At 49.4% G+C, this 26,404-nt stretch overlaps 1 protein-coding gene and 1 long non-coding RNA gene across 19 annotated transcripts in view; both read right to left on the bottom strand.

Annotated features, from left to right (window-relative positions):
* LOC130538537 (adhesion G protein-coupled receptor L2-like) overlaps positions 1-5,919 on the bottom strand; it is a 67,997-nt gene extending 62,078 nt beyond the window's left edge. For 10 of the 18 annotated variants that reach the window (XM_057056213.1, XM_057056219.1, XM_057056214.1 and 7 more), the window contains exon 1: positions 5,134-5,918. The gene's annotated coding sequence lies outside the window, so the exon portion shown is untranslated. Of the gene's footprint in view, positions 1-5,133 lie in introns of all 18 variants that reach the window. The other 8 variants (XM_057056224.1, XM_057056228.1, XM_057056227.1 and 5 more) reach the window with 2 other exon arrangements.
* Positions 5,920-6,331: 412 nt separating this feature from the next.
* LOC130538539 (uncharacterized) lies at positions 6,332-26,167 on the bottom strand. Its single transcript, XR_008953905.1, has 2 exons — positions 25,906-26,167; positions 6,332-6,634 (listed from the first exon to the last, which is right to left on the bottom strand). It is a non-coding gene; the product is annotated as an uncharacterized LOC130538539 (long non-coding RNA).
* Positions 26,168-26,404: the final 237 nt, after the last annotated feature.

The following is a 26,404-nucleotide window of genomic DNA, read 5'->3' as shown; positions in this document are numbered from 1 at the left end:
CCTTATTTCTCCTCATTTTCAGCTTCTGCCTCTGCAAAAACTGCAAAAACTGACTGTTGACGCCACACTCAGTTTAGAAGCTGGGTCAATATTCAATAACCTTGAAGCCTGAGGTGAACGTGCACGTGCACACGCACACTCATGCCAACGAAGCCCTTTACAGTGGAAGAGGAGTAGTGAAACTTGTGAAGTCTTTTTCTTGGGTAAAAAGGTCGTGTTATGAGCCTTTTTTACGTTCCAGGGATGCTGTTGATGCCATCTCAGACTCCGGCATCTCCCGCCAGATCCACACAGATCTTGTGTTTACATTAAAATGGTCAATCCCGTTTGAAAAAAGTCATAAATTCCGCTGTTTATCTCCCGTCGCCTTTCTTTCCCAAAGCAAATCAAGGTATCGCCACGTTACAGCGCATCAGTCAGGTGATTTACATTTTTATAAGACCGATGAAAGCCATGAAGGGAGGCAGGAGGAGGGTCCTCTGCATCCATGCATGTCCCAAACCTCAATTTCTATGATAATTCTATAAAACTGCTTGGGAAATTGAGGTGGCTTGAGGAATCTTTGCGGCTGATGGACGACCCGTCAGCCACACCTAATACCAAAACAAAGCCTTCAGCCTTTTATCTACACACTTCCTGCGACCTTTAGTATGACAGGAGCAAATAAAGAACGCTATCTTTGTGTCCTCGTGAGACAGAGCCGTGTTCTCGTATGCTAATGCCCAACGCTACTGGAGGAGAAGCTCCGGGGGCGGCCCCAGACAGCCCGCAGGTCAGTGCTAATCTTCTGATATATGAGGCCTAAAGACCCGGGACACATCCATCACACCCCGACAACAGCTCCCCGACTGGGAGAGATATGCACGCGCTAAAGGGTTAACGCACACACGCCCCCTGCTAAAGGGACCTCCAGTGACCCATCACTCAAGGAAACAGCCTCCTTTTGAGCTGTGGCGCTCCACCGTAGGGCCACTGGCTTCTAGGCAGAAGCTGGCGGTCGACTGTGTGCAGGAGCAGCGTGGGCGCCAGACCTGAGCGCCAAGCCGCCATTGATCATTAAACATCCATTTTGAAGCAGCGGGTGAAAGTTAACTGTCATTTTAAGCACGGGGTGGTGGCGGCGGTGGTGGTGGTGGTGGCACGGGGGAGATTTCTCCCGCTCTGATGTATTTTCCTGGGAAAGGAGAGCGAGGCCGTACATCCATCCATCAGGTTTACTTCCCAAACACATAATCATTCGTTCCAGTCATCTGTCATTTCGCCGCTGAGGCGAAAATGGTTATGTTGGGTTTTACACTAAAAGGAGAAACTCATCCTGGAGCACTTTGTTAAATAAACACATCCTCTCTTTTGTATTCTTCCTCTGGCTCCCGGGGCAAAATACCAACAACCAGAGCTGTTATTTTGGGTGGGGGGGGGGGCAGACGGCTCTTTAGAGCTTCGCATTAGAATGCCAGGCTCAGTCCCTCATAATCAGGGACTCCCTCCAAGACCATTTCAGGCAACACTATCCATATCAGGAGGCGCTCTGATGCCAGGTTCTCGACTGACAGCAGCTTCAACACAGCAGAACGCATGTAGCGCTCCTCCTCAGCAGCTTTTTAATCATCCGAACAAGCCGGGCCCAGCTCGGCGGCGTGTTCTCTCCTCATCCCTCTCGCTTCTCCTCCACTCGACAAACTCGCTACACCCGCCACTGTTATCACTGCCGCCCTGTCCTCCCACACAAAACGGAGAGCCGTGTTCTCCGGGCTGCTGTCAGGAGTCGTTGCATGAGAACGCATCAAATCGCTAACAGGAGAAGATGTAGACTGGTGTGAAGTCAACAGGGGCAGAGAGCAGAATTACACTTTGGCGGAAAATGCACTGGACACAGAATGAGTAGCTGGTGCAGGAGTATTTCTCCTGTAAGCGTTTATTTGTTTGCAACACAGCCTGACAAAGGAGAAACTGCAGCCAGCATTCCCAAAATAAGACGAGAACTTCAAATCTTGGCGAGATTCCCACAATGAGCCAGAGAAGAAGTGCCGATTTTCACGTTCTAAACCAATTTTACACCCGAGAGTCGCTCCCTGCGTCTTAAAATTGTCACCTGGGATCACACACGTTTGTAAAGATCTGGCCGAGTTTAAGTATGCCGGCAGACTCTGAAAAGTTAACGCTGGAATAACGAAATTACAAAGAACCATCCGTAAAACCAAGTCAAGCTTAATAATAACCAAACGTGACGATGCTATTTTCACCCACACAAGGAACAAATATTCTAAATACGGATCGGCTTTGTGCAGTTACACAACAGTGGTACGAGGTTAAAAGCTAATTAACATCCAGAGTTAGCTAAAATCAGCGCCGATAAGTCTGCTCAAAAAGCGGTTAGCAGCCGAATATTTGGCGACACATTTTAGGAGCAACCGCCCTCCGCCTCAATTATGCATCCCCCCTCTTCTCCTTCTTCGCTGTCTGTTCGTTTGTCCAACTTTTTTTGAGGCAAGCGTGTCAGAAGAATTGAACAAGACAGCTGTCAAACCCAGCCGGCGTGAGCGAAGATGGCAGGTGAAATCTTTTTTCTTCCTGCCTTTTTTTTTTTAGCTTCTTCCTGCACTCTGGCTTCAAAACACCCACTCTTGCGTTATCGTCTCGGTGTTATTGCGTCCGAACAAAGTGGGGAAGCGGGGGGGCGGGGGGTAGGGCGCGGGGTCCTCTCTCCGGCAGGTTGGCTCGTGTTATTACCAGCGAGAGATGACCATAAAGAGGCCGCTGACCCTTCCTGCGCTCCCAGTGGCATTTACAGTCCCTGTCAGTGGGTAATAGCACCCTCACATGCTGCATTTCCACTCCCAACGCACCAACACCCTTATTCATATGCAGAGAGCCTCCTTTTGTCATTCCTCCTTTTGTGTTCTTAGGTTTGACCAGGCTGAGATTTTCCCCTTCAAATTGCAGCAGGCGTTAGGCGGCGTATCGGAAGACACAAAGACGGGAGGGGAACAGAGAGGAGACCTATCAAAATAAACACCTCCGCTCTACATTCTTTCACGCTTAAGCAACAGCTGCACAAAACAGGGAACAAACATTATCTCGGAAGAACGCCGTCGGCCGCTCGGGGCGCCGCAAACCCCCAAAGGCCTGCGAATCTGTAGAAAAAGCACGCTAACGTTGGAAGAAAGCGCCTGAAAGCCATTTTGGATGATTTGGCGTCTAGTCTTCTGCGGCCAAAGAGCCCGGTCGGAACGGCGTTTTCATCCTTATTTACGATTTCAACTCACAGCCGGAGTAAAAAGCAGATTTTGGGGGCAGCGTTTATGGGCTTAAACAGCGAGCGGGATGTTTTGCAAGAGATAAAAATCTTTTTCGACACGACCGCGTCTCAGAATGGCATCCAAATGATTTTCCACTAAGTACACGTTCGGCCGCGCGACACGACGGCTGCGCCGCATCGCCAACGCCAACACTTGCTTCTCTCTCACGCACGCACGCACGTACAAAGCCAACTGCAGAGTCCGGCATTCCCCCACCAGCAGCAGAGGCAGCAGTAACCCTTTATCAGGACAAAACTGCCTGGAAGAGGGGAGGGGGGGGTGTGGAGGCTGGCAGCTCAAGTTTTTCTCCCTCTCTCTCTCTCTCCACCATTGAAATGCAGACACTTTGATATGGAAATTGGCAGTTACAAAAAAAAAAAACCCGCTAGAATTCACACTAGCGTGCATTGAAACCATTTGCGCAATGTGAGATGAGATGGCACTTCCTCCCGAGACGAGGCACAGACAAATGGACCAAACCGGCAAAGTCTGGGGTGGGCGAGAGAGAGGGGAGCGAGGGTGGAGGGGCTGGAGGGAGGGGAGGCGGCAGCACATTTGCCGCCCCTCGCCCCTCACCCGTGTGCGTTCCCACTGTCCCAGCACTTGTTATGGAAAGCAGGAGGACCCACAGCTGAAACCAGGGATGTTCCAAGGTGCGACGTCCACATTCAGCAGCAAAACGTCCACCTGACGGGAACAAAACAGCCATTCCGGAGCCACTGACGGGCACGCCGTAGCAATTTTACCCTGTCTGAGGCATGATGGGCACGGCTGCGGTCAAAATAGTCTGACTTCTGTGGTGAAGAGGACATGTCTCACACAGCTTACATAATATTGCAGGGTTTTTCTGTTATTCGGCCCTGAGCAGACGGATCATGGGGTTCACTTTTATGTTGAACAAGCTGATTTTGAAGAATCCCCATCTATGCGTCCCTGTTACATAAGGTGCAGAGGAGCCCTTAAATTGTCTGACTGCTTTATATAATGTTGCACTGCCCCGATGAGCTGACATTTACAGTATGGATTTGTGCGTAAATGTGATTTAACCTCCATGTTCCTGCACACGGCGGCCTCTCGAGCTTTGCTGTAGTCTTTTTCGGCCCTGGTTCTAAAAGCTTCACGTGAGAGTAAAATATGCCTCCTAAAAGACTGTGTGTGTGTGTGTGTGTGGTGTGTGTGTGTGTGTGTGGTGTGTGTGTGTGTGTGTGTGTGTCCAATCATCACACATGACTGGCTGGGGTCTGTGAATTATACATGCCCTGTGAAATGATCTTATTTTATAGCCGCAAAATGGAGAGGTAAATGGAGACCGAACCCGACATCTCTGCACTCAGCTGCCGGTGCCCTGAACAGGGTGGAGATGGTTGTGTGAGATGTTTGTGCACCATATTATCAAGCTTATTAACATCACAGCACCTTATGTCAATCAGCCCCTGGTATGTCTCTGTCTTTGTCTGCGTCCTGCTTTTGTTTCATCAACTAAGAGGAAATAAGAGACTTTAGGCGCAACGTTTTTCCCACGTTAATGCTGAGATTTCATTAAATGCTATTTTTGGATAAATCAGCCCACACTGGGGTCAAAGGAGCAGATCCAACTTCATCAGAAATGAGCGTGTGGAGGATCCGCGCACACCAGAATAACACCGTGCTACGGGCTACATGTATTGATCTGATCAGAACGGATTCAAACTCCCGGAGGAGCCCGTGGGCCCGTTTTCTGACATTTCCCTCTTGCCATCCTGGCAGGCTAAGTAAACGGCATTGATTCTGAGACGCATAACCCAGCATCCCCCCCAGAAAGACCGAAAAACATCCGCTTTTAAGCGCTACTTACCGGGTGCGCCGTGCCAAAATATGGATCCCGGCGTGGAGCGTGGATTTCAAACCAGGAGACCCTCTCTTCTCCTCTCCTCTTCTCGACTCCGCTTTCTTTTCTTTTTAAAAAAAAAAAAAAAAAAGGCCCTCAGAAACTCAGCAGCGGGTCGCACAAAGACAGCCGGGCTCCGCTCCACTTTCTTCTTCACTGTGGACTAGATGGGCTTTCCAGGAGAAGCGATGTGCTCGGGCCAGTACGTCCGGGACCGGACAGATATCTCCATGACGAAGGATCTGTTTAAAAGTGGAGGTGGTTACTTCCCTCCTCCGCCTCCTCTGCTGCGCGCACACGGGCTCCTTCCGAGGGGAGCGCCGCCGCTAGACTGCATGAAAATGGGATCACTTCAAGGAGACGAGATGCGCCCGAGTCTCGCTGCTCGAACTCTGATCACGTCTTCCAGGCTGTCAAGTCTGTCTCAAAGTGCCCCCCCTCCTCCTCTTGACTGATACGGCCCGAGAGAGAACGGCGTGACTTCTCCTTCAGCCTGGCGTTCGGTGCGCTCTCTGCGCCTTTCCTCCGCGCTTCCTCCACACGCCGCGCAGACAGTCGGAGCTTCACCCGGACTGGAGGCAGACCAACAAGGCGAGGGGAAGCGGACGGCACCGGTCCTCCTGCTGCAGCTGGCGGAGCCAGGCGGGGAGCAAAACGCGGAGCGGAGCGCCGCCTAGACACGGAGCGGATCCTGACGCGAATGACGATGACGCGCGTTTCGGCTCGTCTTCACGCCTCGTCTCGTGCGCGCTCAGGTGCCACGCAAGCGTCAGTGCGCCAAGATGTTTCTGCCACCTCCAGTGACCTTAACCGACGCGCCTCTGCCTTTTATTGAAGCAAAAACAACCAGATTCGAGTAAAGAAATATATTATTTTGTGCAGGCAAGTGGTTTGACATTGTAACAACAGGATGCAAGTAAACCCACTTCAGGTTCTGATGATAAACAGCCTTGAATGATTATTTCCTCAAAGCACGCACGTCTCCCAGAGGTCAAACAATAGGAGCTTAAATTTATTGAAAAGATGGAAGCTATTTCAATGCCAAAGAAGCAGGACATACCAGTGGTTTTAATCATTTGGGACACATAAATGGCCAGTTCTGGAATCTGTTTTGTTCTGCAGGCACGAACTGAAACTGACACACACACACACACACACGACTGAATCAGGTGTAGCGTATTTACTGAAGGTTGGCAGTGGAAACCCAGCAATTCAGTAGAAAAAGGTCCACAGCGAGGGTGAAACAGGCTCGGCGAGACAGGCAGGATGAGAGCTGCAAACAGAGACCAGGCACAATGAGCACAAGGTACGAGAACAGGCGTCACGAGGAGCTTTGAGCCGGGCTCTTCCCACCCAGGGAAGTGTGGACGTCTCTAAAACAGGAGGCAGGTGAAGGTGATTGTGAGGAGATGAGTCGCAGGTGTGTGGAGGGAACATGGGAGCCACCCGGGAAGCAGTGCCGCCCATCCTGGGAAGAGACAAACAGGGAAGAGACTGAGACACAGAAGGGAGGAGGACACTAGAGAGGACTCCTAGCACACACCGTATTTTAGTTTAGTTTACTTAAGAGAGCTAATGTTAATGTTAATGCTAATGCTTCATCTGTGACAGAGTCTTTCTCCACGTGGCCACTGTCATTCTGTCATTTCTGGCCCGGTTGGAAGTCAGCGTTCCCGATCCCGGCTTCATCTAACAGCCGTCACATTAAACGCTTAATAAGACGTTTTTATCAGTTGAAAAGACCGAGGCTGAGTGGCAGAAATAGTGAAAAGAGCTCAAACATGATTCACAGCTGCGTTACAGCCACTTCCATTATCTTTATGTGTCCACATGTGTTTTTATTAAAATAGCTTGTATGTAACATATTACCCAATGTTACAACGATGCTTTGTTTTGACTGAATAGGATTAATCCCCGAACGGTTTTTTATTTTTTTTGCTGTTTGGTTCCGCTCTGCCTCGTTCATGGAAGCAGGTCACGTTCCTTGTGTTAGTTACAGCGGAGAGAGGACAAATTAAATCCCGATTTTACAGACCACAACGGCAACAGGCCCGGCACCCCCAAAAAACATGCGACTCTAAGTGAGCTGGATGGGAACGATTGAGCTTTGTTGATGAAATTACTCTTCAAAGCTGAAAGTCAATTATGGATTTTACAGTGAGCTGCAAGACATTAGCATTAAATTGCCATTTGCAAGCAAATCTGATGTAATCTTATTGTCAGAGTGGACGGACGCGCTTGTGCTGCGTGGAAAACATTTTCCACCTTTAAAAAAAAAATCCAATGAAGACACGAACGTTCGCCATCGTGTTCTGATTTATTCCGTCGCCGACAGAAGCCTCGGCCCGTCACAGATGTGGAATTCTCTACCCGCGTCCCCTCGGGCGCCACGCTGAGGCGTCTCTGCGCTGGCGGCCTTCTTCCCAGGCCTGAAGGGTCTCACTCATCGCTCCTCATCGCTCCTCATCGCTCCTCATCACTCCTCATCACTCCTCATCGCTCCTCATCCCTCCTCATCTCTCCTCATCTCTCCTCATCACTCCTCATCTCTCCTCCTCTCTCCTCATCTCTCCTCCTCATCTCCCCTCATCTCTCCTCATCTCTCCTCATCTCTCCTCCTCTCTCCTCATCTCCCTTCATCTCTCCTCATCTCCCCTCATCTCTCCTCATCTCTCCTCATCTCTCCTCCTCTCTCCTCATCTCCCCTCATCTCTCCTCATCTCTCCCCATCTCTCCTCATCACTCCTCATCGCTCCTCATCGCTCCTCATCTCTGCTCATCTCTCCTCATCTCTCCTCATTGCTCCTCATCTCTCCCCATCTCTCCTCATCTCTCCTCATCTCTCCTCATCACTGCTAATCTCTCCTCATCTCTACTCATCTATCCTCATCTCTCCTCATCTATCCTCATCTCTCCCCATCTCTCCTCATCTCTCCTCATCGCTCCTCATCTCTCCTCATCTCTACTCATCGCTCCTCTCTCTCCTCATCTCTCCTCATCTCTCCTCATCGCTCCTCATCGCTCTCATCGCTCCTCATCTCTCTTCATCTCTCCTCATCACTCCTCATCTCTCCTCATCACTCCTAATCTCTCCTCATCTCTCCTCATCTCCCTTCATCTCTCCTCATCTCTCCTCATCTCTCCTCATCACTCCTCATCTCTCTCTCCTCATCTCTCTCATCACTCCTAATCTCTCCTCATCTCTCCTCATCTCTACTCATCTCTACTATTCTCCTCATCTCTCCCCATCTCTCCTCATCTCTCCTCATCTCTCCTCATCTCTCCTCATCTCTCCTCATCTCCCTTCATCTCTCCTCATCCTCCTCATCTCTCTCATCTCTCCGATCTCTCCTCATCTCTACTCATTTCTCCTCATCTCTACTCATTTCTCCTCATCTCTCTCATCTCTACTCACTCTCCTCATCTCTCCTCATCTCTCCTCATCCTCCTCACTCTCCTCATCTCTCCTCATCTCTCCGTATCTCTCCTCATCTCTACTCATTTTCCTCATCTCTACTCATCTCTCCCAGCTCTCCTCGTCTCTCCTCATCTCCCCTCGTCTCTACTCATCTCTCCTCATCTCTCCTCATCTCTCCTCATCGCTCCTCATCTCTCTTCATCTCTCCTCATCACTCCTCATCTCTCCTCATCTCCCTTCATCTCTCCTCATCTCTCTCATCACCCTCATCTCTCCTCATCTCCCCTCATCATCTCATCTCTCATCACTATCCTCATCTCTCCCCATCTCTCCTCATCTCTCCTTATCTCTACTCATTTCTCCTCATCTCTACTCTCTCTCCTCATCTCTCTCCTCCTCTCTCCTCATCTCCCCTCATCTCCCCTCATCTCTCCTCATCTCTTTTGCTCTCTCGCCGCACTCCTCCCATTTTTGGAGCCGTAATTTCAGCGCTGTAATCAAATTACACAGGACGACCTTAGAATAAACACAGCATCACAAAGGTTTAATGCCCCACCTTTAATTCCCCTTCCGCTCATGAACTGAAGCGTGGAGCGGGTCCGTGGGCCCGCGGGTGGATTCAATAACGCCGGTCCCCTGGACGCACTGGGAGAACTGGGAATTTGGGTCCAGTTCAGCAGGTGGAGAGCAGGAAGGTTGCATGTTTTCTCAAGTTTGACTGAGCAAGTCAGAGCGGGGCAGTTGCCACTGATCCGATGGCACACGGTCGCATTTAGACAAAAAAGGGCTTGTTTCTTTTTTCTTCTGCCGTTTAAATCTCTATTTCATTCGGAGCGGCCCAGGGGAGCGAGCTGCCGCTGTTTTATTCATTGTGGCCGATATGTAAACACACGCTGCCGGCCCAGCGCTGTTTTCCTTCATTTTTCAGATCTGATGAAGTTGTCAGAAAATACTTTGGTTTTCCTTTTTGTGCCTGTCGTTCCCGACGGCTGCCCGCGCTCGGAACCTGCTGACTGGTAGAAACGCTGAGAAAGATCTAAATTACAGGTCATCAAATCCCCTTTGTTGAAACACACATTCTTCCTCCTTCCTGGGCTTTTTGTCCCAACTTCCTCCCCGTATTTGACTGGTTTCCAGTTCTCCCCCCACCAGTGTGTAAATATGTGCTCTCTGTGGGGGAGCCTGAGCAACTCCATCTGCAACCCAATGACATCCACAGATGCACAACAGAAACAAGCAGAGCAGAGTGAAACGCTGCGTTAGGAGACGGAGGAATAACGTCGAAGGTGAGGGAAGGCGTGCGCTCTAAAGAATCAAGGAGTTCAATAGAAATGAATGTTTTCGCGGTGAGCTTTTCCGTGGTCGATGCCGTGCTTCCGCCCCAAAGACGGACGCCGACGCCCCCGACGGGTTTTTGATTGCGTCCGCCGGTTCCGTTTCAGCAGAACTTCGTGTGGTTGATGGGACGCGGAGCCGGGAATGTTCTCTAAACACGTCCCGAGTCATTATTGTGCGGTCTCACATCAAACGCTGCAAATTCAAAGGCGGCCTCAAACCTTGAAAGGAAAAGCCGTTTAATGAAGAAAAGAGGGAATCAAAGGATCTCTGCTAATTTTGTGGAGACTTTCCGCAGAGTTGAGCTGACGCTCTTGTTCCGTGAGGACGGAACACTGTTCTTTCTGTGCTGAAGGAGAGGAGCATCCGCTCCCTAGCTTATTGCGTTAGCGTCGCTATTCATCGCCCTGAAATCACAGGGCAGCATGGGAAAGGGCGGAGACCACGGTGCCTTTTTAGAACAGCGGCTCCCTCGATAACAGGCTCAATTATAGGCCTGAACCACAAATGAACTCCAGCATTCACGATAAGACAATAACTTAATTCAGTGAAGATCGGGGGGATTGATTTGCACCGTTTATTCTATTAATCTTCTCCAGCTCTTTCTCCAGCCTTTCCTTCCCAAGCCGCCCCTGTTCCCTCTTCCCGATGAGGTTCGCTTGTCACTTGGGGTCCGTACATCTATCATCACTGCCTTCTTCTGCTGTTTATTTTATCTAATGTCTGTTTGGTTAGCTTCCAACTGTTTCCCCCAGCGTGGAGTCTCGTGATCTCAGCTCAGTCGTTTTCCACCACAGAGTCCCTCTGAAGGTGGTTTTGATCCCAGATCTTCCAGTTAAGATTTGGCAGAACTGTTCCCGGTGCAGGACGCCAGCTGCCTTTTTGAGCGGCCTGCATCTCACACCGCCCCCCCCGGTTTGAACTGATCTGGGTCAGGGGTGCGTCTGCCCAGGCTGGACCTGGGTCCCCGTCTGCTGAGGTAGACCCAGGCTTCTGTTGCTCTCCTGTGGAGCACATTAGGATTCCTCCATGTCGCCCCCATCCTCCCACAGCGTCGCCACCTCTTCTTCGTTATCCTTAGCAGGCCGTCATGTGACTCACTAACTATCTTCCTCTTGTTCACGGTGACCTTTCGTGGACCCGCCCGGCGCAGGTGTGTGGTTATGACCGACCTTCTCCTGGAATCTTCCCCTTTTCTCCTCGTCTTTCCGAGACCATCCAACCGCACGTAGCGCAGCCAATTATGAATTCGGAGCTGGACGTCGCTCAAGCTCCAAACGGCACCTTATGTCATCCCGTCTAGACGTTCTAGAGTCCACCCACCTGAGATTTGAGACCTGACAGGATCGCTGGGAGCGTATTGACCGTGCCTCTCTACAATAGATCAAATGTGACAAGAATCAGGGGTGCAGGGTTGTCTGGTTTTCGGAGCCGTGCGCCTCACGGAAGGCTGCCTTTCCTCCACAGAACACCTATAAAATGCTCTTATTAGAAGTGCTCCATCAATATGTGTACAGTCTCAATACTGTCCCTGCTTCAGCGGCCTTCAAAGAAAGTTCGGCTGACAAAAAGCATCTGAGCCTGCGCTTAAGTGTGTGACGTGTGTGGAGCACTCGGCAACATTTGTTTTAATTTAAAGTGCCGCTTCTCTGTGGTTGTGCCATGACTCTTTGCTCCCTTTCACACGGAGAGTGAAACTGAAAAATGAAAACATAGGCTAATTGCTCCAGTGTGAGAAGAGAGTGTAAAAGATAAATTTCCTTTTTTTTTGGAGGGGGAAGGGGGGGGGGGACTCGGGGAACATAATGAATCCATTCAGGGGAAGTTTATTTTCACTCAGCTGGGCTGTTCATTTTCTGAGGGTTCCTTAAGAAAACAAAAGACAGCCAAGTGTGCAAGGACATGTTAATACAATGTATTAGGACAGAGTGTGACATCGTTATGGAAGGCAGGAAATAGGTCGTCCTCACTTTTGAGTGAGAAGGAATACTGCCACTCAAGCAGGAGTTCTAGGAGCGCCTCTATTTTTAGTCGGCTCAGACACCAAACGGTTCAACTGCAACACAGACGCAAGAAATTATAGGATCCTCCACCAGGATTCAGGTTTAAATTGCAAAGCAGCTCGCAAGGAATTAAACAAAATGTGTGAAAATAGGAGCCGGACGGCTGCTCTGACAGCTTCACCTCCTCCGGCTCCATTCATTCATTCATGTCCTTGTAGCTGCTCACCATCCTGCATATTACACCTCTATAATGGCGAGAAACGAAACTTGTATTAATAAAATACCAAAATGAAACATTTCTCAGGGTGCGGCTATTCTGAATGTGACGAATGAAGCTGTTTCACCTCAACATTCCAGCTTTTCCAGTTCTCCCCCACCAGCTTTAATCTGAACAGAGATTTAATCAGGTTTACGGCCTCTCAGGAATGTTTGTTTTGACTCATAAGTTAATGCTGTTGATATTTTCCTTAAGTCTGAGTTATTCCGTGGTCATCAGAGGTACTATATAATTAATGTGTGTGTGTGTGTGTGTGGTGTGTGTGTGTGTGTGTGTGTCCAACCGAAGCCAGATGTTTCTTAGAACGCTCTCTAACATGTACATTTAACATGCAGACCCAGCTCACTTAAACGTTGGCTAACCTGATGCTAACGCGCCTGATGTTTGCCGAGCCTCCATCTGCATCCGCTCACACCCGAACGTGAACTTATTATTTATGCTGTAGTGGCGCATGTGTGCTCACGTGTCTTCTACCCGGCCCTGTCGCGACAGGTCAGTGAATCCTGGTCTGTTTTCAGCGTCCGACCAACGACGTGCGCTTGGAAACCATCAGTACAGGCCAGCTGATGGATGTGCTCTGTCTTACTAAAGAAATAAATGAAATGAAGTTAATATAGATCTGTATCTTTAAAGTCTCACGCGATCACTTCTGCAATAACACACTCATCATCAATCATGATCCGGTGCGATTGCTGCTGGTTTCCATCACTGAAATTATTCACAGCAAAATGGGTTGGAGGGAGCGGGGGTGGGGGGGGGGTGTTATGGCAACCAGGTCTGTGGGGATAATTAGAAATATTTAGTATGTACCACATATATCATGTCACGGGCATTCCTGGGCCAATACCTTTCGATTATACTTCATATCTGGATTTTTTTTAATGCTCACTCCTACAGAAGCAGCACCATCGTTCTAAAATCTGTCTTTGTGCACGAAAGCGTACGTTTATGTCGGGTAACCCGGGCCAGAACCGAAAAGAAGCCAGAAAATTCCCTCAGCGCGTCAAAGGAGAAGGCTCTCCACCTGAACCACCTGATCGATCCCAGCGAAAATGCGAAAAAACCCCTTTGTGTAAATAACAACACGTGACACGTGTCTCAAGAGCACTCAGTCGCCGGAGACCAGAGTCTATTCACGGGCTGATAATCGGGCCGTTTCTGATCCAGGGGCAGAGCGGCGGTGGGAGTTCAGCTTTCAGGCGCCGGGTGCTGTAAATGCTGCCTGTTGGCGTCTGAATGGTGGCGAGCTGGTGGAAAAGGCTGCGCCAGGGACGGAGACAGTTGGAGGATATTGATTTAATGACTTCAAAACGTGAAAATAGAAGGGGGGGGTGGCTGTAAACACTCCATCTCTCTGGCCTCCATATTGGTTTATGTGACGTCACTCTGGAAATTGCTGGTATCGCACGTCTGAATAATTTGAAACCCTTCGGGTTCGGCTGAGGGATGTGAAGGGAGCTACTTCCTATAAGATGGGGAGGCCGTCGTGACGAGCGCGTCAATCCGAGCCTGTGTCAAACACGTTTGGCACGACTCAAGAGCCGGTTTCAGATGGTTTTTATCTTGGGACCAAACAGGAAGCGAGCAGTGGGAAGAATAACACAAAGCTGATCAAGGCTGCAGTCAGACTCTCATTGTTCCTCAGCGTTGCGGTTTGACTCCTGCCTTTCATGTGGGACTGCTCCAGTTTTCCTGCCTCGCCTCGCCCATGCGTGCCACGTGTGGCAGTCATCCGAGGCATCGCTCTGGCGGTATTCTCAGCAGAAGCCCTCGGATTTTACACGCGGCGGCCTCGTAAAGGACGGGAGACTGAGAGACAATGATGAAACGGTCGTATTAAAAGCATTAACCCCTCTTCAGGCGCCGGCCTGTCTGACACGCTCCCAGATTGATTCTTAATTGGGTTTGTATGGACCCTGGAACGGCCGTTGATGAGCACAGGCTAAAGTGGACGTCCGCGGCTTCGATTCTCCTTTGCAGAGCGAGGCGTCCTCCTGTTCTTGCAAAGTAAAAGCGTAGAGAAACGGCTAATCTGCACATCTTGAAAACTGATGCTAAAGAATGATCCATCATCCCGGGCAGAGCAGAACAAAGCCAGGGACTCGAAGGGATGCCATTACTCATCAGACGTCCCTACCAGTTGGCATTAACCAGCTGTGTAGCACCACGGCTTTTTGGGAAACTTGTTTTGGTAGCAATAAATCACTGGGAGTTACTGCGGAATGCCATCCATTCCTCTGGCAACCGCTCGAGTCTTGGAAAAGACGGGTTAAAAACTGAGAAAAGAGGGACAGAGGGGGCTTGAATGTGGCCCGGTCCCCCCCCACCCCCCGTCACCAGCTTCCCTTTGAAGAGGAAGAGACGGAGGCTTTCCCCACCTCCGCTTGTGAATATTTTCACCCCCGGTCAGAGAAGAGGCTTGTTACCAGAGCAAGCAGACATAATGGAGAGCCGTGCTGCAAATCTCTGCTCAAGCTGAGGGGAGAATTAAAGCTCGTCTGCAGTCTGGTCTGGGTTTCAGACCGGAGGGGTTCTGCTGACACCCCGGCGTATCCTCAGTGGCTCCACCAACGTTAACGCAACGACATAATGAAAAATCCACCATCATCGTAATGCATCATGTGGAGTAATCTCTTTTTTAATGAATGTGCAGTGGAGTTCTGTTGGGTCGGGAAATAATGGACCAGGGACCTCTTGGACTTGGGCTTCAGCTGGAAATCTTCTTATTAATGAAAAAGATTCAACTAAAAGTTAAATATTAAGTGCAATTATAAAAGAGCACCTGCAAAGTATTGCAAATGAATTTTTATCATATTCACACTTTAAGGTTTTGTTCTCTATTATTCATTATTTAAAATATAGCTTTAGAACGCGTGGATCACGTTTCATAAAATGTTCATGTCCTTCGTTAAACATGGTACAGGGAGAAGAAAATGGCTGCTTCTGCTGCTGCTTCTCCCACTTCTTATTATTATAAATGTATTCATTTAATAAGTTAGTTAAGAAGTTAATAAGAATGCTGCATAAATACACCCAGTCAGTGTGAGCCCGTGCTGCTTTGCTAGTTCCTCTTTTACCTCTTTTACCACGACTCCCTCCCACGTCTGGCCGCGCTGCGCCTCACGTAACGCTGCGTGTTTCTCAGCTGGCAGTTCAGAAATCTATTATTAAAGAAAATTCCTTCTCTTCTGTGATTGAAATCGCTGATAAGCAGTGAAATGATGCATTCATTTGCACCACTTGTGTCACCAAGAGACGGTAAATTTCGGCAATCGCCAATCAGCCATTGTAAAAAATGAATAAATCAACTGCTATAACGTCAAATATTCACTTTTCATCCATGAGTTTTGAATATATATTGTAATAAATGGGGTTCGGAAAATGCAAAACACCAAATAAATTTACCAAATCAGCCCGAATGAAATAACCGCTGCGTTACTAAGACAACGTGGCCACTGCAGCAGCTCAAGTAAAGGTAACTGGGACTTTATGGAACAATTGCCAGCAGGAGAGGAGCAGGTGGTGGGGCAGCAGCTCTCTGACGCAACCACTTGTTGTGCTATCTGCTCTGGAAGGCGTCATAAATCGGCCAGGACGGCCCGCTGGGGTGGTCCACCACCAGCCTCGTCCCAGGGTGGGCCATCACCGGCCCCTCAGGCCCGGCAGACTCGTCAATGTCGCTTCTATTCTGGTCGCCCAGTGAAGGAGAGGTGCAGGAGCGAGTGAAAGAACCTGCTCCAAGCACATGGTGGTCTTCATACTAAAGCCATAAAAATTCATGGAGCACTTGTGGAGCGGGGGTTCAAGGTGACGCGTTCACAAATGGATCCTACCAAAGCGCCGCGCGTGCGATCCAGGAAAAGCCTCCGCGGCGCGCCTATCTGACGGGAGGAAGCAGATAACACAGATATCCCTGCTAACGCTAGCGTGCGGTTCCATCCTCGCCTGTGCTTCAGAGTGTCTGAGCCATTAATCATCTAAACAGCCACACGACTGCAGCCAGTAAGGAAGATTTTGGGTCTCTTCCCAGCCGTGTCTATTAGTCTGAGCCGAACAAAGGAACCGGTGCTGCCAAACACGCCAGTGTTTTCGATTAAAGACGTCCATGAGTCCGTTTGTTGGATGGTGGGTATTTTTGATGTGACGAGACTCAATTAATTAACTAATAGGAGGTAAACGGTCCGTTTTCATTAGCTCCAAGGATCCAAGATTCACACGTTGAAGGATGACTGTGTGCCTCCCAACACACACACACACACACACACACACATCCTTACACTGCTATCTTTTACTGACATAATGCATTAAACAGCACCCTACCCTGACCCCCAACCATCCCAACGACCTCCTGAGCCCCTTAAACCTTAAAACCCAGTCCTTTGAAGTTGTGGGGTGAAGTAAAATGGCCCTGCTATGCAAATATGACCCACCTTTGCTATTTAAATGCTGATTTAGATGCTAAATGTGTAGTAAATGTGAAAACACACACGCGCACGCATGCACTGCATTGTACTGGGTTTATTACATCCCTCATTTGGTTCTGCCAGAGTCTTTTTTAGGTTTTATTGCATTCCACTTTGGACTAAATTCCTTCCTTTAATGGGTGGATGCTACCCTGCGTCTTCACTGAGAAGGAAGCCGCTGCCGTCATATTAGCGGCCCGTTGTGATCCAGAAGAACGGCACCGCGGGGGACGTCACTAAATCTCACTCAGATTCCTGTTTTCTGAAATGGAGTCATGCCTGGGAGGTAGGATCATCTCCCAGCAGAATGTGTCAAATGGAATACGGAGCGCTCGTCGGAGGGAAGGAATGGCTGGAAACAAAGTCGGCAATAAGACGCAGGAGCTGCACGGGTGCACGTGGCGACAGTTTCAGGCATCATGAGCCGTGCGCTCAAATGATGAATCATCAAAAGGATTCCAGTGTTATAGATATATGCAGCACCCATCGATTGGGTGCGGGAAATACAGCCCCAACTCTGACCTCCGAGGTTGCTCATTGAAGTATGCTAACGAGCGCCGCCGCCATCGCTGGATCCCTTTGAACTTTCGACTTGGTCACGGATTGACTGAACTCACAGAGGTAGAGAGCCGGCTGCTTTCTGCCCGCGAGCCCTTGGCCCTTCTTCTGCCATCTGCTGGACCTTATTTCATTTGAATAATAAATGACAGCCCCCCCCCCCCACCAGCACGCAGAAAAAAGCAGCTACCAGCCTCGATGGAGGACCTGGTGTGTCGCACTGTAAAACGCCAGCCTGGGGCAGGTCTGCAGGCTTTCCGCTGTGATTCAAATGTGAAATGTATTCTTCTACGCCCCACGCTGAAGGGAAGTGGGCTCCTCCTTTATGGGCACCAAGCAGACACGCAGACACGAGCTGGAAAGTTGAAAATATTTTCCTGCTTCCCCTTAAATGAAAAGAAGTCCCCCTCCTTTGAAAAGAGGAGTAGATTTTATCAGCCGGGCACGCTCACATGGTTGCAGTCTCACTGGCAGCAGATAAAAAGCAGAGACTTTTTAATCATTGGCAATTTATAGATTCGTCATTGGGCATAGAGAATATAAAATGGCTGCAGTTTTAGCTCGCCCTGTTGCAGATAAGGTTCCTCGCCGTCAATTTACATAGTTTCCAGCTGGAGACGCGCTCGGGCAAATCTAATTCTGACTTTTTCAAACCTTGAAGTCACACAACAGTGCTCTCAAGTGGCAATAAAGCCACTGGCCTCTGAACTCTGGCGTACTTCCCGCCGCCACACTTTACAAGTCGGAGGATTGAGATCACGGCGTCTGCTCGCCAGTGGATTCAAATAGAGTCAATAGGCGCCTCTTTCCCCTTCAGCAGTCAGCATGCGAATCTCAGATATCAAAGAGGCCAGATTAGCATGCATATACTCGGGAAAAATTCACCCATTAGAATTTTCACTTCATACGAAACGCAGTGAGAGCACAATGAATGCTAACGGATGCTAATCCTTCAAAAAAGAGGGCCTGAACCTGACAGAGCACGAGCGCCCTTAGCAGAATATTTACAGAACAGGGAAAAAAGTGTTATTTAAGCCATGACTATCCTGTCAAATGGAATATGGAGAGCCCATAAAAAAACGGCCCCCCCTCTGTGAGCCTCCGCTAGCTTTAACAATGGCTGTCTGCCGCAGGTTTCGGGGGCAGTCAGGCAGGTTCTTCCATTTCTCCTTCGTTTAAACACCGCTGTCGAGCTCTGCGGAGGACGGGACCCGCGTGCCTGGTCGGAGACAATGGAGGCTGGCTGGAATTAATGAAACAATTATGAGCAGACCGCGCAATTATGGAGCTCTCTAAAGTGGGTTCCGCATGACATCAGCTTGGATAAAATATACACAGGTGCCATAATAGAACAGCACTGACCCTGATGACCTTGGGGGTCTCCGGCTGGGACGGAGGGCTTTCCTTTCCCCGCTCCGATCGAACCCATCGATCGCCACATAATCACGAAACTGCTGCAGAAATTCAACAAGCTCGGTGCTAAAAAGGTCCAATTAGCATTGTTCAAGCGGGATATGTGGAGCACCACCAGTCCGGTGGCTGCAAACACCGGGTTCCAGTAAAAAAGAAAGCCACGTTCGGCGGACTCACCTTTGATCGAGTTTCTCCGACATGAAACAGCAGGGGTTGCAGGATGTTGCAGCATTCTAGGGGTTTTTTTTAGTTTCCTCGGCGCCTCTGCGTCCGTGACGCGGTTGAGTGCACGTTGGAAACCTGAAGTCTAATTTCATGGCGAATGTAGCCTGTTAGAGGGCCGGCGTCACCTGGAGATCTGACCTCTGAACCGGGATTCAACCAGCACGAGCGCTTCAGAAATGGAGGTTATGTTAAAGTAAAATCATTTCCTGAGGGAGGGGCGACACAGGCAGATTGTGAGACCACCCTGGGGAAAAGAAATTCCCAACACTTGAGAGTGCAGATGGGCCCACGCCTCTGCGGGTGCGAGGGCTGACCAGAATCATCGATAATCCCCCCCAGAAACCCTCAGCATGGTTTGGATTTAGCCTCTATAATAAACTGTTGCATATGAGAGCTCGTGAGTACAGGGTTGTCCCACATTGAGGAATATAGCAGCCAGCGATTGTTTTCATTCGAAAGGAGGAGATTTAGGTCGACCTTGTCGCTCCCAAATCCACCCTGCAGCACGTCTGAGGGCTTTGGCTGGCTGGCGGAGCAAAATAATGATATTAATGGTAAAAAGTTTTCCAGATGTTTGGACAAATACTCCTGATTGTCAGGGAGAGATGCCGGTGGAAAACCGCTTCTACCTTGTGGGACAAGTTGGATGTTGCTGTCTGACTGGGGAGGAAACGGCGTTTTATCAGCGTGGGCTATTGAGGGCCGACGGGACTGCTCCTCAGACCAAGAACATCCCTGCCCAGGGTGACAGCTGTTGAGAATCAGCAATTAAAGTCACCAGCCTGAGGATCTTCTCCAAGTAGCTGGTCCTGTTTTCCTCCTGCAGTTTAACTGTGGAGCCCAGAGAGCCGACAGCATGGAACATTTTTTAATGCTGAGTACCTGGGCGTGCTGCGTTCTCTCCAGCTGAGAGGGGGAATTTAGCCACGGCCGGGGGAAGCGGGCTCGCTACTCCTTTAGCTGGATTTCGGAGCCAGATGGATCGCTAATGTCTCCTCCATCTGTCGGTCCGTTCGCTCCTCCAAGCCCCAAAAACCCAGAGTGAGAGGAGGCCTGCGAAGCTCCGGGCGGCAAGAGGTCGGGAACAAAACTGGGCGAGAGTCATGGAAAAATTAGCTTAAAAAAAATAAACAACGCAAAGATGTTTGATTATCATGTGCCTACGTGCACAGCCCTGGACCCTCCTGGAGGACCATCAAGAGAAGGGTCATAAATGCAGCAAACAGCCTCCTAAATATAAACAGCCAGGAACAGCGGGGACGCTAAAAAAGTTCTTCAGTTTTGGGTTTGACTGACACTGCAGGGGCACGAGTCCGACGCCTTAGCGTCTCGCTAAGCTCCATTATTTGATGGGTTTGGAGTCAGAACGAGCCGATGTTGTCAAGGATTAGCCCCAGCAGACTTTGATCACCGGGAATTGGTTTGCATCGTAAAAAAAGTGCGACTGTTGTGCGGAGAAAAGCCGGAACGCCGAGCCCACTCCGAGCCGGACTCCGGGGTTATTATCAGAGCTCCTTTATGTCACTGAATTTATGGTATTCATAAAAAATAATTGAAATCACACACGAGACTTGAGAAACAACTGGAAAAGGAATTACGTCAAAGCAATCAGGGACTTTTTGATGGCTGTTTATCTGTATACAACGCTCCTGGAGAACAGAACATCAGCTTGTGCGTAAACCCGACGCGCGTTCCTGGCCGCCGTAGCCCCTGGACGCAGCAGCTGGAACCGCACTTCCAATAACCACAAAAGAAGTGCACATAATATTTTATTCCGCGCTGTCCAACGACTATTTGTGTGATTACGATTTAACTACCCTCCCGAGACCAGCTTGTACTTTTTTTTATGTTCACCGGGCACATTTGTCTAACGGTCCAGAACTGCGGCGGTAGACAGACCGGATCCAGTCGGGAGCGTGAGGGAAGAGAGCGAGGGCCCCCGGCAAGCTGCCCTGGCTTTGTTTACAACAAAAAGCCATTGTTTGATGTGGCCGCGCAGCCGGCTCCAAAGCTCCCGCTCCCACAGGATGTGCTCTGGGTAAACTGCCAGACGGAGGCCACTGCTGGATGACTTGGACTCTGCCACGCTAGGCGTCTCAGCAGAGGCCTCGGGAGGCTCGGAGAAACGTGCTTCTCTGGCGCCCTCTTTGAAATGCTCGTTTCAGGTGTCTCCGTCTCACCGGAGAGATTTCACGCCGTTTCGAATATGAATTTTTAATTTCTCAGTCACAGTGACATTGAAAGCTTTTTTTTTTCCCGTTCGCTTACCCGCCGCGCTCCTTAGAAACATAATGAATTTCATTATTTTATTTTTTTTTTACTGGCAGGAAGCATTTTTCTCTCAGTCACGCTTCACCTATTATTCCCTCGCTCGCATCATCGAGACAATCGAACCACATGCTGTCGCCTTTACAACAAAACCGTTGGACTAAAACTAGCGTAGCGTGCGGACAGGGCGGACTCCAAAACTTTTAACTTTTATTAATTTCTGCTCATGCACAGTGTCCCTCTGGATGTCTGAGCCGTCAGTCAGAGAACACAAAGAGAAAATGATTTCCAGCAACAGTCTGGACAGAAACCCACCAAGCCTGGGTTTCATAAATATAGTATTACAGTTAGCATATTTGTGTTTTTCTTTTCCCTTTAATTAAGCTAAGGGCAGACTTTGGTTGAGTAAATATAGAAGGAAACAATAAATATCCTGTCATCGGTGTGTCGTTCTGCAGGAGCCCCGACCGTCTGTCACAGTGGCTGGAATATGGTGCTAATCTTCGCCTGAAGAAAAGCTGGGCAAGCAATAAAAAAGCGGTGGTGAGCCAAGCTCAAATCCCATCTGACCTTAACCTCCTCTCCTGCAGCCAGGATGAGATGAAAGGTGGCGTTGATGTCTCTGCTGCCCCCCAGAGGTGCTGCCTTCACAAGCAGGAGAGGGAAACGCCTTCAAAGCTAGTCTTCAGATATAGCGCTAATAGCCGCTGCTTCTTACATGAACGCCTCTTTAAATGAAGGAGGCCAGTTTTGAAGTTGGAGCTATTAAACAGGCTCCAGCTCCTCAAATGTTATGATTTACCAGTTTTGGAGCGGAGAACCAGGCAAATCGTTCAGAAGTCTGTAAGTCTGCTTCATGCACCATTTTTTTGATTCTTCATGTCAGTAAAAGGACAAAACCACTAAGCGCCTAAAAAAAAAAGCTACCTGTAAAATCTTCAGCAACATTCCAAAGTGAGCTGTTAGGAAGTGAAATATGCGCTCTGTCCTTCCTCTTCAGAATTGAAATGACAGTTCTGGCAGAGCCGGCTGGCGGTGGGAAACGCAGCGCAGGCAGAGACAGCAGAAATCCAAGCAAAGGCTCGGAGACAGTCGGAGCCCGAACGTCCTTCCTTTTGTTCCCAACGCGCCGCACATGTTTGTCAGGATGTTTTATAGCCAGCTGTTTCATCTTTTGGCATTCCGGGCTGGAATTAATAGACCTCGGGCTCGAGGCGGCTGTGAATGTTCGATGCTGGAGTCCATCTAACCAGGAGTAACAGTGGCCCTCCTGATTAGAAGAAGCATCGAGACTTTCATCACCGAGAACAAGGGAGCGTCAGGCGGACACAGAGCTACGCAAAGTCCATCTAACAATCAGCCCCGCGTTGCTGCATATTTATATATTCCATCCGCTCTTTGATATTTGCTTGTTTGTTAGTAGAGAAGCGCTCAGAACATCCGAGCGACACCGCTTTGAAAAATGAGGCAACGTCAGGATGAAAACCAAAGGAAGTCGCCGTGGCGATCAGCTGCCAAAGCTAAATGACAAGTGACGGTGTGTGTGATGTTACTGGAGCCCATTAGGGGACCCTCCTAACGGCGCGTCCCGTTTCAGCCGGAACAGAAACCTGAGGTCGGAACAGTCGGTGACCTGAGCAGGAGGGGGCTCCTCGCTGGATCCGCCCAGCGTGTGTGTGTGTGTGTGTGTTTACTCGGGGAGCCATGCTGTCATGGTGGCTGTGAACTTGTCGTGTCAATCGTGAGCTTTTCACCTCCCGATCGATATGTTATCGGCTCTGTGCCGATACCAGCTCCTCTCTGCATGAGCACCCGAGCTCTGTGGCCTCCGTCTGCTCCCTGCCGACACGATGCAGCCGAGTCAGCATGTAATAATAATAGTAATAACAGCAATAAGGCAAAACGTGCTGGATATTCTCTTGTTATCTTGGAATTATGGCTTCGCTCGTACAAGTAACAGTATAAAAAAACCCGATCATACATAATCCACTGTAAAAGAGCTGGAGCCCTGATGTGGTGCGCCAGAAAAACTCAGCTATCTGCATCTCATATGAGGGCTGCGAAGCCCGAGGAAGCGCACGTACGCTCTGACTATTAAGTGTTTATTAGAGAGCGGCGCTCCAGAGCAGAGAACACAGGAGACGACACAATAAGCGCCCGGAGAACCTTGAAAGGTCAGAAAACAAACCCGCGTCTCCTGCAGGAGACTTATCAGATATTACAGAAGCCGCTTTCATCCGCCAGCTCACCGGGAGAGGGCGGCTCTGATCTCCAGGACCGGAGCGGACCAGCTGAACACAGCTGCAGTTTCCATACAAACGCACATAACTGATGTCATCACCAGTACGTCCAGGAAGAGGCGGGGCCGATCCAACACCGACGACGCCATCGGCTGACTGAAAACACCAAAAGTTGATGCAACTGCAGCAACTTTTCCTGCATCCGCGTCGGTCTGACGGCTTAATTAGCGCTTGTCTGTAACAAGGTAGCCACAGGTGTCAGAAAAGAACAGTGGCGTTCTGTTCGGCTTGGCGTTTTCGACACGTCGCTACGGCGGCGCGAGCGGCTCGTTTCTGCTCCATGTGTGTATTATCCGACACGGGAGTAATTGACAGATCCACTGCTTTTAAAACTGTGATTACTGTAATTACACAGAAGCACTTTTCAATTGCAAATGAAGACACGTTTGAATGTAGCCCCGGAATTTTAATCGGGCCTGTGTGCCAGATTTTGCATCTCGGTTAAAATTAAGGAGAATGTGAGACTTTGGATGGGTGGTGGTGGGGGGGGGGGTTATATGATTTTTTTTCTGAAGCTAAGCATCACTTTGTGCTCAGAGTAAACCAAAGTCAAGCAGCATAATTCATAAAAAGAATTGATAACACACAAATCTCAACGGAACTGCCTCCATATCAGCGCTGATGGTTGTACGGGCGAAGCCTTGTCTGATTGCAATAGCCGGCAGAAGGGAGATGAAAGAATAAATTACTATGGGATGTCTAACTCTGAAATTGGGCCTTTGAAAAAGCGCACATGTGATCTAGCGAGGGGGAGATTGCCTCTGCATGTAAAGGTGTTTGGCAATGTAGAAATGACAATTTAGAGTAATAAAAATCGGAGTTGAACCACCTACGGTGGCTGCTAAGGAGCAAAATGGCTTTTTGCATGAGCAGATCCATTAAAAAATCTATTAATATCGTTTTAATATGTTTATTGTATTGTGGGGTTATTACACATCAGGTTAAAACAACACACAAACAACCCACCTTGCCTTTAGCTATCAAAAATATTCTATTATATTTATGTTCTTGGACACGAATATTGAATTTTCTGGATGACTTTAATTAAATAAATCATTAACTGAAGCTGCTTTGAATTTTCCAAGCCTGAGAAACTGTCTGTAATTAGAGTTTTCCCATCTACAAGAAGGAAAAAATCCTTCTCTAACCCCATTTGAGACACAACTTTAGCAATGACTGGATCCATTTGTGACACAATTCTGATGAATTTTTATCATCTTTTTCAACGCAGCGTTGATTAAAGCGACGCCAGGCCACTGAAGGGGGAAGCCAGTGTTACTGGGCACGGATGAATTCTTCACCGTGAAAACCAGCTTGAGGAGATCCATGACCTCAATCCCCGTCGGAGCCATTGGAACGAAGTGCCAACGAGCCTGAACGTCCAGCCTCTCAGGGGGAAATTACAGTAAATCCCAGCAAGTCGGTGACGCTGATAAAGAAGCGGATCAATAATTGTGGAATCAAGATGGTGGACGATCGGAATCCATACTCTTTAATGTTCTTTTGAGCTGATCCAAATTTATTGGACCGAGGGATCGATGGAGCAGATGTTTCCGGGGTATTCGGGTTTATTTATTCTAAAGGCAGCATTTCAAGCGGAACAAAATCTTGAGATTTTAGCACGTTTGACAAAGCTGTTCTGCTCTGTTCCAAAGAAGCTGTTTTCATTTTTTTTCCAACATAAATACGGAGTCGACAGGCAAACAAAACACACCCAAAAACCACGTTATTGTTGCACCTCCAGCCAGACGGAAGAAGGTGGGAGCAGATGGTGGAAGTAAATGCACCGCTGGTGGTGCTGAGAGGTTCTCCCAGCACACAAAGAGAAAGTAGATGGTGTTCATCGGCCCAGCGCCTCTGAGGACACATGGGGATAAGCCTTAAGCTAGGAACACAGCAGAGAGCCAGGGGTGAGGCCAAGGCACACATGGTTCGACTCTGAGCGTCCCGCTGCAGAAGCAGACTAAACCAGATGATGTGTCACACGACGGCCTGTTGGCTTGTTGTAAACAACGAGACCCTCATTCGTGCTGTCGGGAGAAACTTTGGTGGAGGAAACTACAGAGCGACAGGTCAGGGAGGGGAAGAGGGAGCAGATCGAAAGGTGTGACGCTGCTGGCAGAGGATCCAGATTTCTGTCCGTCTCTGCCCGCTGCAGGAATTGAAAAGGACCTGGCTGCTGCATAATATAATTGGTTCCAGGAGCTGCGAATGATGCGGGGAGGGACTTAAACCCACCCCGAGAAGGCTGACGGTACACGGCTGAGAGAGGTTGCGAGGATGGGGGGGAAGCAAAACAAAATAAATGCAAGTTGACAGGGAAAATGGGGGACAGTTAGGCTTAGCGTTATTAGCATGACAAAGAGAAAAGAGCAGCGAGTCCACTCCCTGCACAGAGGGAGAAGAGGTTTAAGGACAGAGCAGCAGGAGATGAGGAAGTGGCACACTGGGCCGTGTGTGTGTCTCCGTGTGCTCCTACCAGACTCCGGCTATGTGGACCTGTCACTCATCACCCGCCTCCGTCCTGTGTGGAACCCAGCCGCCGGCAGGACGCAGGACGGTGTCTGCTGAGATGGGAACACCAGGACGCGCCACAGACAGTGGAGGACTTGCTCCACTTTTTAAAAACAAACACACGCACGCGCACGCTAAACCTAAATTTATGCCACAGATAAAATCATCTGCAGCAGATGCAATCATCAAAGTCTGATAACTCCTAAAGGGGCCCTCCAGGGGGAGGCTGATTACTCCTCTGCGGGGCAAAAAGTGACATCATCCCCGTCGAGCGGCGCGCATGCTTAACACAAAGTCCTTTACGTGCTCTGCGCACGGTGGCGTGCACGGGCGCGCAGTCTGGCTCGGGGGTCTCCGTGCAGTCAGTTGTGCTCCGTTGCATCAGCCGACCACATCAAACACTGGAGGACAGGGTTAATCTCTCCCAGAGGTCTCTGCACAGACGCAACTTTACAGAGCCAAAG

The sequence above is a fragment of the Takifugu flavidus genome, chromosome 15 (genome assembly GCF_003711565.1).
Source record: "Takifugu flavidus isolate HTHZ2018 chromosome 15, ASM371156v2, whole genome shotgun sequence".
Taxonomy (NCBI): Eukaryota; Metazoa; Chordata; class Actinopteri; order Tetraodontiformes; family Tetraodontidae; genus Takifugu; species Takifugu flavidus.
Note: the sequence above shows the minus strand (reverse complement) of the source record. Positions and strands in the feature narration are given on the sequence as shown.